The sequence below is a fragment of the Electrona antarctica genome (assembly GCF_951216825.1).
Source record: "Electrona antarctica genome assembly, chromosome: 23".
In the NCBI taxonomy this organism is placed as follows: domain Eukaryota; kingdom Metazoa; phylum Chordata; class Actinopteri; order Myctophiformes; family Myctophidae; genus Electrona; species Electrona antarctica.
The window spans coordinates 25,530,236-25,546,360 of record NC_136804.1 but is presented as its reverse complement, the minus strand read 5'-3'; the positions used below and the strand labels follow the sequence as shown (position 1 = coordinate 25,546,360).

Sequence of the window (16,125 nt, the reverse complement as noted above, 5' to 3'; positions counted from 1 at the left end):
TCTTCAAGTCTTGCAATGCGTCCGGGGGATAGACCGCGAGCGCTTTTCAATAGATTGGGCAGCCCCCACGCGTCCCGCACTGACCACGCCCCCGTCGCCCGTTGTATTCTACCTTGGCTCCTGTGTGAGATGCGCACGCCGGACGCGTGCCACTTCAACCCCTAAGGCTGCGTACACACCTAAAGAACAAATGTTTGGTCCGTGTGCGACCAGATAGCTATCAGATAGATACTATATTACTACTATATACGTATATAGTAGTAATATAGTACTATATTATAATAGATAGATAGATTCTATCTAGATAGATTCTATCTATCTATTATAATAACCTTCCGACTGGAGAGAGCCGTAGTCTACTAGCCTATACGTGGCGCCCGGCCCGTGCGTAACTTGGAGAGTCCAAGTTACGTCTCCAGTGAGTGAGTCCAGTCTGGTACGAAGTTCTATAGATCTAGTTTAGAATTGACACGTGTGGTAGTGATTGTCATTGTCAATCAATACCCGATTCGTCAATTCTAGTTGACAAGTCTGGTACTGATGAGGTAGTCCCTATAAATATCACCTTGTAGTAGGCCTACAAGGGAAAAGAGAGCAGACATGGCACCAAAGAAGAGGCTCTGCAGTGCGCGCATGACGGACGAAAAATTAATACTTGCCGTTGCACAGTATCCTGTCCTATATAATAAATCCCATCCCTTTTACCACGTAGCTGCCAGGCGAAACCAGGCGTTGCGTGCGGTTAGCCAGGAGACAGGCCTGGATGGTAAGTTGGATAGGCCTATTGCGGCAGGCGCAGCCAGAAATGCGATTCTAGATGGGCCTCGCTATGGCTAGGTGGGCCGGCACGCACGCTCACGCAGCGCGCGTGCGTGGTGGTCACGCACTCGCGCGTGGGGTTAATCGGTTATTTATTTCTTTATTTGGCGTATTTCGGTTATATTTCGGGTTATATTGCCCCCAGAGTGACAGCCAGGCAGTTCTTATTTTTACCGGCTTTAGTTAACATTAACAAGACAGACAGACCCGTTGGAACGCTTCAAATACGTCTGTCTCACACTCACAAACACACACACACACACACACACACACACATGCATGCACGCCTGTCGGAGGAGTGGCGAAAATTGACTCAAGTGTCACTAAGTAAGAAATCTCTCTCTCTCTCTTTTTCTCTCTCTCTCTCTCTCCCCCTTCCCTCTCTCCCTCCCCATCTCTCTCTCTCTCTCTCTCTCGTAGTTGTGGCGTTTAGTGTTTACCGTCCCCGTCACACACACACACACACACACACACACACACACACACACACGTCACACACACACACACACACACACTCTAACGTATCTCTTCAAGCTGCAGAAATAAATAGCCTTTGTTTGAAACTAAAGCATCAACGTGGAAAAATCACAAAACAAGCTTCCAATCCATTCCAAATACCTTGTTGCTGACTGATGAGGCGTCGGAACTTCGGAAGATTTAGAAAAGCATAATCCACAGTATTGTCACCGCGTCCGCGACCTAGTCTATTTTTAGTTTATCAGATTTGTCGGCGTGCTACGGCCCCGGAACGAGAAAAATTAATGAAACAAAAAGTAAACATCTCCACATGGCTCTGCAGCAGCAGTCTCAGGAAGTGGACGTAACAACTTGCATGATCGCATCCTATAGACTATAGTCTAGGCCAAAAACCTGGGTCTTAAAAAGGCTAGTCTAGGCACATTAGTGAAAAAGAACCGACAGCCTGTTTATTCATATTAAGCAAGATGATCATGTAAAAAACACAACAAAAACATATTTACTGAAAGAAAGAAAGACATTATGAAACTTATTATGTATTTATATTAAAAAAAATTGAAAAATCGATGGGTGGTCCAGCTCTCTATATGGGTGGGCCGCGGCCCACCCAGGCCCACCCGTAGCTGCGCGCCATTGCCTAACGTATAGTAAGGGCATTTCATCAGGTATTTATCAGGTATCTGGGAAGAAATGTCTTCACCAATGTGTTTCTAAAGGTGTCTAGGAGTTGAATTTCAAACTTTTAGTACATTTTATAATGTATAGGCTACTCTGCCTTGCAGAGTCCATAGGCATTTTGGACTTAACATCATGTCCCGTGTTTTCGAAATCATACTAAAAGTTTGAAATTCAACTCCTATTCAACTAGATGAAGTTGTTTAACAGGATAGGTGGGCACAAAGAGTGGGTAGGCTCTGTGTTAAATAGGCTATTTGTTCCATGAATGTATTAATAATTACGAAAGTGTTGAAGTGAAGTAGCCTATACATGATTTAACATGCTTAAACAACATTCGACAATAAGGTATAATATTTCTAACATTGTGCTACATGCCATCCGATTGATTGATATTCTTAACATGGAGCCAACTTTTTTGTCATACACTATAGGCTACTTCACTATCATTATTTATTGTCATTGTTGCAAAGTCAATGAGTAGGCCTAAAGAAAGTCTTAAACCGTTTCATTTGTCCCTATCATGATCTACATTATAAGCTTGATAGGACATTTGGCTGTTTCAATGCCGATGCTGCATGTTATCACCGTATACACGCTCCTACATTATAGCCTACGGTACTTGACAAAATGTAAATCATTAGGCCTATAGGCTTCAGTATTTTGTTAGGTACACTTTTAGGCCTACATAGCCTCTTCCACAAATGTACAAGAGTCGCAAATAATATATTCAGAAATAGCTACACCAGGCTTTTCAAAGCGCGCGCGCGTATGCGTGCGACTTTTACTGTGCGCATACATCACCATTTGGAAAATATCCAATTGATATCAATGATACCAGGCGCCTGCGTTGCACGCACATTATCTGGTGTGTGCCCGTCTAGTAACGGTCGAGCTACACCGAGCGCGTTTGTGCGTAAATCGCGCACACGCGAGCCCCACGTTATCATACGCGCACTTTAAAATGGGACTGGAACTAAAAGCCTGGTGTAGCTCGGCCGTCAGCCATATAATCAACTTTTACTGTATTTCGGGGGGCGGCCTTCTTGTCTTTTTCATTTGTTGCAACAGGAACGTGGTTACGGCATGAATGATGCTAGCCCCATATGTGCCCTCTTCCTACGCTCATTCTGTAAGAGCTACAGAATGAGCGTAGGGAGAGGGCACATATGGGGCTAGAATGATGCAGGCCCTACCATTAAACAGGACAAATGGGCAAGTTGTCACTGGTCACACACATTGCCACACATTTCACCAAAACCTGTAGGCCTACATCCAATATTTTTTCCCATAAACAATACCTTGAAGGATAAATGTAGGTATGACAATGATGTAGGTAGGGTATGTCCACATCATGTATAGCCTACTTTACATTAGTTAGGGTCATTTCCCTAATATATAGGCCTACATTTCTTTTTCATGTACATTTAAGACAACATAGCCTATTTAACATTGAGGTGCCCACTCTTCTTGTATGCGATACAGAGTAGCATACTTTGAATATACACTACTCAACTACTCACTATCAACAGTATATAGGCCTACTAGACTTTATCATGTAAATACGAAGGGGAGATGCTTGTTGGAGGGACCAGACATAAACAGACCCCTGCAATGTATAGCATTGGCCAGGTATTTAAATAGGACAGAATACAAACTATGTTGATTGATTCAGTCTTTAATGTTTGGATAGGTCTACATATCTATCAAGCCCTTTACATTTGTGTTACACTTCATGTACGTTTGTGTCATCCATACACAGAAGGCAGGTGTGCTGATAGGTGGGGGGCCCTCCGGAGTCAATTTATGAGGGAAAGGAAAAGAAGGAGAAACCCCAAAAGTGGCAGTGGGGGGGACACGTTAAAATACAAGTGGCCACTGTATGAAATCATGTTGTTTTTGGAGCCCCATGTTATGGAGAGAGACACTACCTCCAACTACCCAACTGGTAAGATAAATATTAGTCATGACTGTTTACAAATTGTAGAACACAACAGGTCAATTCAAAAGGCTCAACAATAAATATTTCAACCTTAATAGACAACAGTCAGCAGCACCCTGCCAACCAGGACCTATTCCAGGACCTATTCCCTGATGCAGGTAAGAATGTATCACTCATGACTGTTTCCAAATTCAACACAATAAGTACACAATAAATATTTTCGAACCTTTCACAGAGGAAATTCAGCATCATCGGCATCCCAGCCACTACTCCTTGGCGGCTGACACAGACAGTGGTAAGATGCATATTACTCTTGAGTGTTAACAGATGCAACACTTAACACTATTTTTAACCTTTTTCTTTTTGTAAATTATATTTGGGAATAGAACAGATCAAAGCATGTCACTTTACAGTGTTTTTGCTTTTCTATTCTGTCTACATGCTTGCATTGTTATGCAGTCTGTGTGGAAGTCACTCTGGTCCATTATCTTTCCTTGTACATACAATAGAATAGCTGCATGTTTTCCAATGTTTCAAACTTTTTTTTCTGTGTGCAAAAACATGCACACCAAATACATTGCAACATACACAAAGGTGAACAAAACATACTCTACACATTTACCAAATCACCATATGAGGGTGTGATTTTGACAGAAGGCATTTCTATCAAAATGATCATGCTCTATGTTCATGCAAAGGTGCAGGTTTGTCCATGTGTTCAAATATAATGTCCTTGTATTAGCCAAAACACTGTTTACTTTATATCCATAAGAATGTCTCCCTTAAACCTGCTATGTCCACATGCTTCACACAGATTTCATGTCTTTGCTAAATAGTTACTGTATCGATTTAAAATCAATGAATCGTATCATATCGCCATAATGAACCAATATCATCCATGTATCGTATCGTCAACCATGTGTCATGATACATATCACATCACGGTTAAAATGTATCGTTACACCCCTACTCTAGATAATTCTATAGCATGATTCTGATATATAAGCATCTGTAGACTTAATAGGCCTGATTTTACCTATGTATGTTGACATTTCAGAAAATTTGATGGCTAGACCATGCTTATCTTTTGAATCTAGAAATATCCTAACCCCTTTCTTTCCCATTTCTTAATAGCCGCAAGTCTCCACCAGTCTGGCCAGTTGTTTCCTGGTGAAAGAGGTAATATGTTAATCATAACTGTTTACAAACAACACCAATCCAAACCATACAGCTGTACACAATATATGTTTGAAGTTGAACCTTACTTCATAGAAAGAAGCCATATTAAGGGTAAAGACACTTAAAATGAATGTACAAACCTTACTTTAGACAAATCAGCAGCATACAATTTCAGAGCCCACTCGTGGAGCTGCCGTAGCCGAGGAGTCTGACAGATGGCAGATGGAGTTCCTGAATCCAACAGGTAACATATTGTGATGAGTCAAAATTACAATTTGCTAGAGGTTTAGGTTGGGTAGTAACATATTCATGACCCAACTCCAAACATTAGTGACATATCTTAAAGAGTTGCTCTGTTGCAACAGAATCCAGAATAATCTCCCCATTACAGAAAGAGGTCTCCAATGCAGACTTGTCACACAAGCAAACACCAAAATGAATGCAGCAATGTATCCAAAAAGTAGATGTGCTTTAGGGTTTACAAAAGTATACTTGTACCTACTAGTGCCCAGTCAGTCTCTGCTGTCAGCGCCAGCCAGGGAGCCTGGTCAACAGCCTGCTGAAAGTGTTAAGATGTTCAGACTAGTCATTGACATTAAAAAAAAAACAAGCTCAATATCATATTGTGATTAAACTTTACTTCATAGCAGCAAGTCAAAGAAAACGCTCCAGACGAGCGTCAGGGTCCCATCAGTCAGCTGGGCACAGCAGATCACCATCTGGGTACATGCTGACCCCAGCTGCTGAAATTGGTAAGACATTCAGACAAGTTACTGTATTAGTACAAATCCAAGAACATTGCAAGGTCAATATATGAATAACCATATTTCACAACAGCCTGTCAGAGCAACCTCACAGTCACCAGTGGCGTGAGAACAAGAGGGGGGGTTAGAGGGAGAGGGGCAGCATCCACTCACCCGCCTGGGCATCAGAGTCCAGAATGTGATGGCAGCCCATCAGATTATGGAAATGGTAAGCTATTTAGACAACTCATTGACATTTACAAATCAAAAACAATGTAGGCTCTATATGATAGAATATTAAATCTTACTTCATAGCGGCCTGTCACAGTAGAGGCGCAGCAGCGGTGCCGACCCCGGACTGGCTGCTGTCGTTGGATCTGACAACCCCACCACCACCACCACCTGGATCCAACACTGATCACCCTTTGCGGTCCTCAGCTGCAGAAAGTGGTAAGACATTCACACAAGTCATTAGTACAAATCACATCCAAGAACAGTGCAAGGTCAATATATGAATAACTATATTTCACAGCAGCCTGTCACAGCAGCTACACCGTCACCAACGGCATGGCTACAAGAGGGGGAGTTAGAGGGAGAGGGCAAGCATCCACTCGCCAGGCTACTGACTACTATACAAATCAATTTCAGTACAATGTAATAAATGGTCGAACCTTTGTTGAATAGGATCCAGTCAGCGTCAGCAGCAGCAGACAGCCTCTGGGCAGCAGGGTGGCGGGAACGAAGAGGAGCCCACCGTCTTCGAGAGAAGCCTTCTGCACAACCTGCAGGAGATGAGAAGAGACTCCTCAAGAGACCAAAGGGAAGTGTCCGACGATGTCCACCATTTCATGCATTTTCTGGGCAATCGCATGAACAAACTAAATGACAGGAAGAAGGCCAAACTTCAGCTGGCCATACTCAATTCACTGCTGGATCTAGAACGCAGTGACAGCGACTGAACTTCTACCTGCCATTTAAAGGACAACTTTAGTTTCTTTCAACCAAGGTTCATGTTTTAGGTTGTTATTAGAGAAAGTAAAAGATGAGTGTAAATTGTTTTTCATTTGCTGCTTTCTTTCATTTTAGCTATTTTTGACTGGGGCATTCGAACATGGGGCTAAATGTGTATTCTTTTTTTTACACTTTTATAGTGATATATTTTATTATTTACTATAGTCCTCTAGACCCCAGGAAATTACATCTGGCCTCACAGGCTCTACTGAATGTGAAGTGGGGTACTATAGGGGGCTGCCATACTGTGTTGTGTTTGGCTCTACATGTCAGTTTGTCACCCCCTTCACATTCAGTAGATCCTGTGATCTTTTGTGGCCAGATGTAATTTCCTGGGGTCTAGTAGGACTATAGTAAATAATACAAAAATAAATTGCACTAAAATTGTGTAAAAAAGATACATATTTAGCCCCATGTTCGAATGCCCCTGCCCCCGTCAAACGGCTAAAATCCCTAAAATGAAAGAAAACAAATAACACTCATCTTTTACTTTCTCTAACAACCTAAAACATGAACCTTGGTTGAGAAAAACTAAAGTTGTCTTTATTCAGACCGCAGCCATCTTGCCAGCAAGGTGCTACTTCCCATAGACAGCCCATTCATCCAAACGGAAAAGTCTTATCTAATTATATTAAACTACGTCAAACTCACCAACATTGCAGCTGTAGGGAAAGCTTGAATTATCCTCTTTCAATCTGTAAACACTTTACAGATAGAGGATAATTCAAGCTTTCCCTACAGCTGCAATGTTGGCGAGTTTGGCGTTTAATACAATTAGACAGGACTTTTCTGTTTGGACGAATGGGCTGTCTATGGGAAGTAGCACCTTGCTGGCAAATATTGCAGATAAAAAGGTGAAGACACTAGGTTGGCGGAGGGTGTGTAGAGCCCAGGCTCGCATTAGATAATTGACAGGGGTAAAAATGGGTTACAAAATCGCGGGATCAAAATTATTAAAAAAAACAAGTGAAGACAAATTGTGAATGGCCAGAATGAGATGATGTATGATGAGAAAAGCGTCACTTCACACGAGTGACTTTCTTTTTATTTATTATGAAATGTGGACCTCTGTCCATCATCTAAGTTGCCCATCCCTGCTGTATATTGTTTTTTTGTATGTTGCCCTGGGCCCCCAAGTTTATTTCAACGTTATGTAATCTTTGTTTATTTGTATTTGGCCACACCTTTGTTAACTGTAAACCTTCAAAGTTAAGGTTCACCGAAATAAATATTGAACCGCAGAATGCTTTGTGTCTTTTATTAAGCCTATAAATGTGCTCATACTGTCACTGTTAGTTGATTAGATAAACTTTTAGCAAAAGGCTGATGCACACCTCAAGGCTTGACAGGTGCGTAGGGCAATAAAGCATACTTAAAAGGGTATCTTTGAAAAACAAAGGGTCCCGCACACTGTCAGAACTTGCCAAAAATGTTGCTCTTTATTCAACGTTTCGGTCTATTCGACCTTCATCAGGACAGACAGACAGTCTGTCCTGATGAAGGTCGAATAGACCGAAACGTTGAATAAAGAGCAACATTTTTGGCAAGTTTTCTGACGGTGTGCGGGACCCTTTGTTTTTCAAAGATACCCTTTTAAGTTGATTAGATAAAGAATTATTGAGTGTCAACTCCTGCAATGAACTCCATTGTGACCCAGATTTCTGCTGGGATGTGATTTTTTTTTGGTATGTTGGTATGTTAGATAACGCACGCACATTCACATTGTATTGCTTTGAGTAGATTGTACATTCCCAAACTACATTGTCCCTGGGTAGCTTTGCCATAGTTTTAAGCACGGCAAAGTAAATTTAGTACCATCCCCAAGCTCAGCTTTCATGGTGTTATAGTCACGCTTTTAAATGCACAAATAACTAAATAATTCAGGCGGAGTAGGTGACAGGACACACTGCTGTAATTTTAGAATTCCAAATGTGTTGCATTTCTAGTTTTTCTTTGGGTTATACAGTCCACTGTAAATATAGCATTTTCTTTAGCTCTTGCTGATTTATACATCAAAACAAGCCTAGTACGAGCGCCAAACCAGATCGATTGTTAATTTGCAAGGAGTGCACATATCAGAAGTACATTATCACTGTATCTCACCAAGGTCTATGGGACTGCTGATGTCCTGCAGCAGGCTGCATGGCCACCTGTGTGGCCTCCAAGCTGGAGAAGGCTGTCTGGTACTGGGAGATCCACTGGTCCAGGTCAGACAGCTTGCCCTGGATGGCCTCCTGCACCGTCCACTGGCGTGACTGCAGCTGGGTGTGGTCAGAGTACCTACACACATGTTCACATGTCTTTTTATTATCTCAGGAATATAATATATCTACAGTAGCTTATCTGAAGTGACTGGGGAGGGGGTATGCAACCACAGCAATATATCCAATCTTATACTAACAGAGCTACACAGGCAAGGACATTGTTTTCTGACCTTTGCTCTAGGGTGAGGATGAGATGGTCTGTTCCCCCGAGGAAGGCCGCCTCTGCAAGCAGCTTGGCCTGCATCTTCCCCGCTTGGCACAGCACTTCCTGCAGGGCCAGGTACTCCTCCACCATTCTGCAGAGATAGGTGGACATGAAGCAAAGACAGCAGATGTACAAGCTCACAGCAAAAGCTTTGTTTGCAAATCAATAACAGTGGGGAAACTGAGAATACATAATATAACATGTTAATAATGCTTTAACAGGGACGTTACCTGGGATGATGTGGGCTGACAGTTAGTGTTGCTGCACTAGCGTTTGCTTTAGTGTGTCCAGGGTGACAGCTCAGTTGGCTGTGGAAGAAGGAGGAATAGTGTGTAGCTCCTACATGTGTTAATTGCCCATGGTGATGTCGGCAGTGACTGAGTCAGCAGTGTGGAGACAGGTCCAATGTGCGTGTTTTGGAGCCTGGGGGTCGAGAGCATGTTCTGTTGTGGCTGTGCATATAAGGTAGGTGTTTCGACATCTGATGTATGGTGGAGAGAGCATGTCCTGGAGGTCCCTAGGGCATTTTGTACAGGACTGTAGCGACAGCAATGTGTCTTCTGTGGCTACGGCTAGTGATGGAGAGTGTTGTACTGGCAGTGTCCTGGTCACTGTTGCTCGGCTCTCGGTGGTGAGTTTACTGCATGGCCTCTCCTCATTGCTGCTAGCTTCTGACCGGCCCGGATTGAGATTTTGGTCAGGTGTTGTCGACCAAGACAACTTGTGGTCTATTTTGACACCCAGGATGTCAAGCTCATTTGTGGTGGTCAGACACTGTTAGGTGAAATGAGGGATGTCATGTGTAGATTCCCTTTCTGTCAGATACCTTTGTGTTAAGTGGGGAGACGGGTGCACATATACAGATAGCCATCGCGCAGTCCTTAACAGCTGTGGGTCAGGATCCAGTCGCATAGAGTCCAATTATTGTAGGGGCCCAATGCTGCTGCAGCCTTCAGAACCGCGTTCCCAGCTGCTGTGCTGCTCCTGGGAAGTTAACATGCATCTGGTCCTCTGTTGAAGTGTTGGTTTGGGATCGCACTTTGTCTGGAACCTCCCCCTTGAGCTTTCCGCCATGGGTGACCCTACCAGGAGCAAAGCTCCAGGCGGCATAGCTCTCAGGTTCATTGGAACACACAAGCTTCTCCACCACATCAAGGTGACGACCCGAGGAGAAGACAAATTAAATGGAGAAGAAAATGGAACCTCCCCCTTGACCTTACCGCCATGGGTGACCCTAGCAGGAGCAAAGCTCCAGACGGCATCGCTCTCAGGTTCTTTGGAACTCACTATCTTCTCCTAAAAGAAAATTAAAAGATAAAATAAAAGAAGAAGAAAATGGAACCACCCCCTTTGGAACTCACAATCTACTCCGAAAAGAAAATAAAAGAAGAAAATGGAACCTCCCCCTTGACCTTACCGCCATGGGTGACCCTAGCAGGAGCAAAGCTCCAGACGGCATCGCTCTCAGGTTCTTTGGAACTCACTTCTCTCCTAACCAAAAGAAATAAAAAGAAACAAAGAAAAACATTAAAAACGGTCATGCTGCCACGGCACAGCACCGGCTGGTGAGTTGAAATACTCCCTGAAAGTATCTTGGCAGTGCTCCTCTCGACCAGCAAAGTGCCTCCTGATGACTGTTCCACCTGCAGCATGTGGAGGCCCCACTGGAGGCATGTGGGCTGGGTCCTGCTGGCCCCATTTGAGAAAGTTGTGGAGGACGGTGGTTGCTCTCACAACCTTCTCGGCGTGGTCAGGGTTGAGCTCGATGAGTCCGTGGTACACCCTGAACTTTGCCACCAACACACCAAAGGCGCTCTCCACAACATGCCGTGCACGGGACAGGCGGTAGTTGAAAATGCGGTGCGAGTCCGTGTGGAGTGACTGGCGCGTGAATGGCCGAAGCAGATTCCGGCCCAGAGGGAAAGCCTCATCTGCCACAAACACATACGGAAGAGGCCCGAGGTGCTCAGCGTTTTGGAGCGGTGCATCATCGGGAAGGTCCAGTGTTCCCCCCGCCAGAGCCCGCCCAAAGTGAGACACTGCAAGGACCCCACCGTCACTACCACCCCCATATGCGCCTATGTCCACCACACGGAACAGACCAAGCGCATCTACCACCGCCAGAAGGACAATTGAAAAGTGGCCTTTATAATTGTGGAAGAGGGCTCCAGACCTCGAGGGTGCCTTGATGGCAATGTGTTTGCCATCTATGGCACCCACACAATGAGGAAAGTTCCACCTCTCACCAAATACTTCGGCTACAGCTTTCCAATCATCCTTCCTCGGCACAGGCATGAACTCCTCCACCATGGAGTCCCAGATGGCAGCTGCCACAGTGGGCACAATGCCAGCCACAGTGGAGTGGCCAACACGGAAATTGTTGGCGATGGAGTGGTAGTCTTCACCAGTGACAACATATCTGAAAAATAGGTAGAGACAAAAATCACAATGTTAACACACAAGCTGAAATTACATGTTGCAAGTGTGGTTGATAATAGATGTGCTTTATTAATCTTATACAACCTCAGCATCCTTATACTGGATGTGTCAACAGAATGGCATTGCTTTAATAGTGGTTCTGGATAAGAATTACATGGCTGAATGATTAAATAATTTGTTCAAAAGCAGCCCACAGCAACTACTGAGCGCAACATTTAACATACTTTTCAGATGATCGACATTTCTTTATTATAAATATTTGTTTTGGTCTCATGTAACTTTCCTGGGCCTGGCGTCCATGAAAGGGGGCGGGACTGCGACGCTCTATTACAGAAGAAAATAGGATTTTCCACGATATTCAAATGTTTGGATTACGATCTTTATGTGAATACATTATACAATGTCACTGGTAGTTCTCAAAGTGATTAGTGTGTTCCAAAATGTGTTATGGCATCACAATCACTTGAGCTGTTTGAAAAGAGGCTTGTAGATTGTAGATTTGCATTTTTTATTTTTCATTTCTGTAACATTTAAACAACCCAACTCTTGTATGGGGGTTCCCAAGACATATTTTCACATGGGCAGAAATGCATATGTGGGGACACTGGGGGTCCTTGACATGAAAAAGTTTGACAACCGCTGCTTCACAGTAACCATATAAAAATCTGATCTTTCATCCTCACATTCAGGAATGAATCCTGTTGCTTAGCTCCGTTTGGAACCTCGGGGCTAAAGGGTAGCAGCATAGATGGTACTGATGTTCCAAACGGAGCTACCTGTTGCTATTATTATTTACAGTAACAGATTTTAATCAACCGCGCGTTCCTTCCTTCATCTTAGCAGCTGAATTGTCGAGTTTGCTAGCTAGTAGGTATGTACAATGTACGTAGTTACAAGTTAGTTATATAGTTACCGTAAACAGATGGCAAGCCGTTCATGGGGTGGAATGGCTTCCCTGAAGAACGTATCTTGCCTCTGGATCAGTGGAGTCACTTTCTCCAGCAGGAAGTCAAACTGTACCGTGGACATTCTGAATTCCTGGAAAAAGCGACGTTCGTTCCTCCGTAGCTCCCAAAACAGCTGGTGCCCGTCCCCAAGCCGTTTACGAACCTGGAGGATGGGGTCTACCCATACAGTCCTCCTTCTCCGGGCCACTCCAACCGGGCCTGCTCTCGCCTCCTCCGCTCTCCTGACCCTTTCAGTCTCACGCCTCTCCCTCGCCCTCTTTCTCCTCACCACCAAAAACGACACCGTCGCCACCATAATAGTCCGTGAGCCAGGGGGGTTGGTCTGTACCATCTGGCCGAATAAGGCTCATAGTGATTTTTGTGAAGGTATACATGTCTAGAGTTAGAAAATATGTGATAGCATTGCACCCGTGGTAGCTTTATGAGTGCTATCATGCATTTTATTTTATAACACTAGGCGAATATGGATCAATATGAAAAAAAATAGTAATACACCCCCCAAAAATGATAGAAAAGGTTTTTCCAATTGGTTCTGGTACCTCTAGGCATGCTTAAGAATATACTGAAAATATAGGAAAATATATGTTCTGGAAAGGCGTCATTTTCAAGATGGCGTCCAATATGGCTGCCAGGAGCTTAAAATGGCTATAACTAATACTAATTCATCATTATTTGGGGGTTTAGGACTAAAGGAATGTGGCTGAATCAGTGAAAGTGATCAGTTAATTATAGGGATGTGCCGATGAGACATTTTGGCCGATATCGATATCCGATATAATTAATTGCTGTTATGGCCGATAACCAATATTACCAATGTCGATCTCATTCTGTATTGAAAGATTATAATTTTGTCTATTCTGAAAAATACATGTAACAGGGTGTCTGCACTGCAGGCTTAGGCAAGTCACATCTAACTTAAATACCTTTATAATATTGTGAGCTTGTAGATCTGTTCAAACTGTTACTTTGGGCTTCTTTATCTGTAAAGACAGACCGATTAATTAATTTCATTTCATTTTTTCATTTTTGTATTTATATTTGTTAAAATATAAATGAGAAAAGACAAAGGAAATAAACGTCCAAAAATAATAATAATAATGATCTTTCATAATCCTTAATTTATGTTTATGTTCGAAAGTCGGGCAGATACTGTCACTGAGGAGGATATTGGAAGGGGTATGGGAGCGCAACCTGTCAGCGGTGATCACATTCATTGACTTCCAAAAGGCTTTCGACACCATCCACCGGGGGAAACTCATGAGTATTCTACGTGCCTACGGAGTTCCAGAAAAGTTGGTCCAGATGATAGAGTCAAGCTACAGCCAGACTCGAGCCAAGGTCCAAGTTCGGCCTCAAGCTCAATACCAAGAAAACAAAGGTAATGACAGTCAACACAGAGGACAAAACCATTGCCACTGCAGACGGGACGGTGCTCGAGCGAGTCGAGGACTTCAAGTACCTCGGGGCCTGGACTGCCTCAACTGAAAAGGATCTGAAGGTTCGGAGAGCACTTGCCTGGAAAGCCTTGCACGGGATGAGGAGAGTGTGAAAATCAGACATGGGAGAAGACCTTAAGAGGCGGCTGTTCATATAGCTACTGTCGAGACATGGACCCTCACAGTACAACAGGAAAAAGCCCTGGATGGAGTCTACACAAGAATGCTACGAATGGCACTAGGTGTCACATCAGAAATGTGGACCTCTATGGGGACCTACCATGGGTCAGATCACGGACAAAGTCAGAGAGAGAAGGATGAGGCTGGCAGGGCACTGCGTCAGGTACCCAGAACTTGAGGCAAGTAAATTGACTATGGGAGCCAAACCCAGGGCAAAGCCAAGGGGGGGAAAGAAGCGTACCACCTATGTAGAGTGCTGCGGCGCGACAGCTTGGCTAACAACACTGCAGAGCTCAATAACCTGATGTTGGATAGGACATTGTGGAGGGCAGCGATCCAGGAATCCCGAGTTGGTGTTGGCTAGACCTCACTCTCGCAGTTACTATGTTCGAAAAAGGAGTAGGGAAAAGTTTATTGAAAAACGTAATCGGTCTGATTAATCAAACCGATGCCGATTAATCTAAAAACAACTCAAATCGTCCGATACCGATGTGTTTGCCGATTAATCTCCCATCACTAGTTAATTATGTATTGCCAAATCCAAAATGGTGTCCATACCACACCCAAAGTGATGTTCTATTGTACTGCATTATGTAAAAACAATACAATTACAAAATGAACAGAATAACTGTCACATAAAATCAATTTCTTATAAGTAGGTCAATCTTATGTGCTAAAGGTCAGGTCAATGTCTGTCTCATAAGCAGGTGTGTCCAAGCATGCAGCAGATACAGTATGGTCACTGGTTGACATGCACAGTATTCACCTTACCATTGATATGCAGCTGTTTGTTGTTGTAACCTACAGCAGGTATTCAACTAGATTGAACTGTAGAATGATGGTGTGTGGGGGCCGCACAGCGTGCACGCTTTACTGAAAATGTGGGGGTTCTCAAAATGCATTTGTGCTCAAACACAAAGATGTATACATTTGTGCACAGTAATGAGCAGGATAATATGACTATACAGCTATATGTTACCTTAGAATAGATGTAGACCTATTTGACAGTGCATAAACATAATTGCCTTGACATTAACGACCTTCAATGGGACAGTCCTGTGCAACCTCATATCCATGTGCAAAGGCAAGATCAGAGCACAAAATACTTTGCTGGCAGGGAACTTCCCAGACTACCCTGATGTGCTGGGTGAGTTGGGTGTCACAATGTAACAATCTGTTGCTGCTGTTGTACCACGACAGTTGTACTCATATACAAGTGGAATGTGGCAGACCACCAAGCTCAATTTGAAAGTTCAGGTGATGTCACACAATTTGGATGGGAGATCCACATTTTGCTAAGGGTGACCTGACACCTGATGAGATGTTGAAGCTACAAATGAGAAGTGATGTTGATAATAAAGAGGATATACTTTTGACGATGAGGTAGATCAGGATTTGGGTAAGATATTGCTGCCAATCAGGAGGGCTAGGGGGATGTGGTGGGTTGATTTTATGATCCTGATTATGAGTTGAAGCTTACAGATATTGAATGTAGTTGCAAAAGATAAATATTATCATATTTTCTTATGCTATTATTACAAATGTATAAGTATAAGTTGTAGAAATAGAAATAGTTGTTTCTGTTTCATTGACCAGACCTTTAACATGTGAGATTGACCTGATATAAAGGCCTTTTTTGATTATGCCAATTACCAAAGTTTGGGCAACCAAGCTAAAATTGTCCCCAAATACAAATCAGCAACAAAAACGTAATATGAAACAGCATTATTAGGTTTGGTATTGAACAGATAGAAGTGTCAAATGGACTAAAAGGTGATGTAATGGTG

General features: G+C 43.3%; 1 protein-coding gene across 1 annotated transcript in view; it reads right to left on the bottom strand.

Moving 5' to 3' along the window:
- Positions 1–16,125, bottom strand: part of LOC306916733 (uncharacterized protein) — a gene marked incomplete at both ends in the record, with an annotated part of 88,564 nt that overhangs the window by 38,080 nt on the left and 34,359 nt on the right. The window lies entirely within an intron of this gene.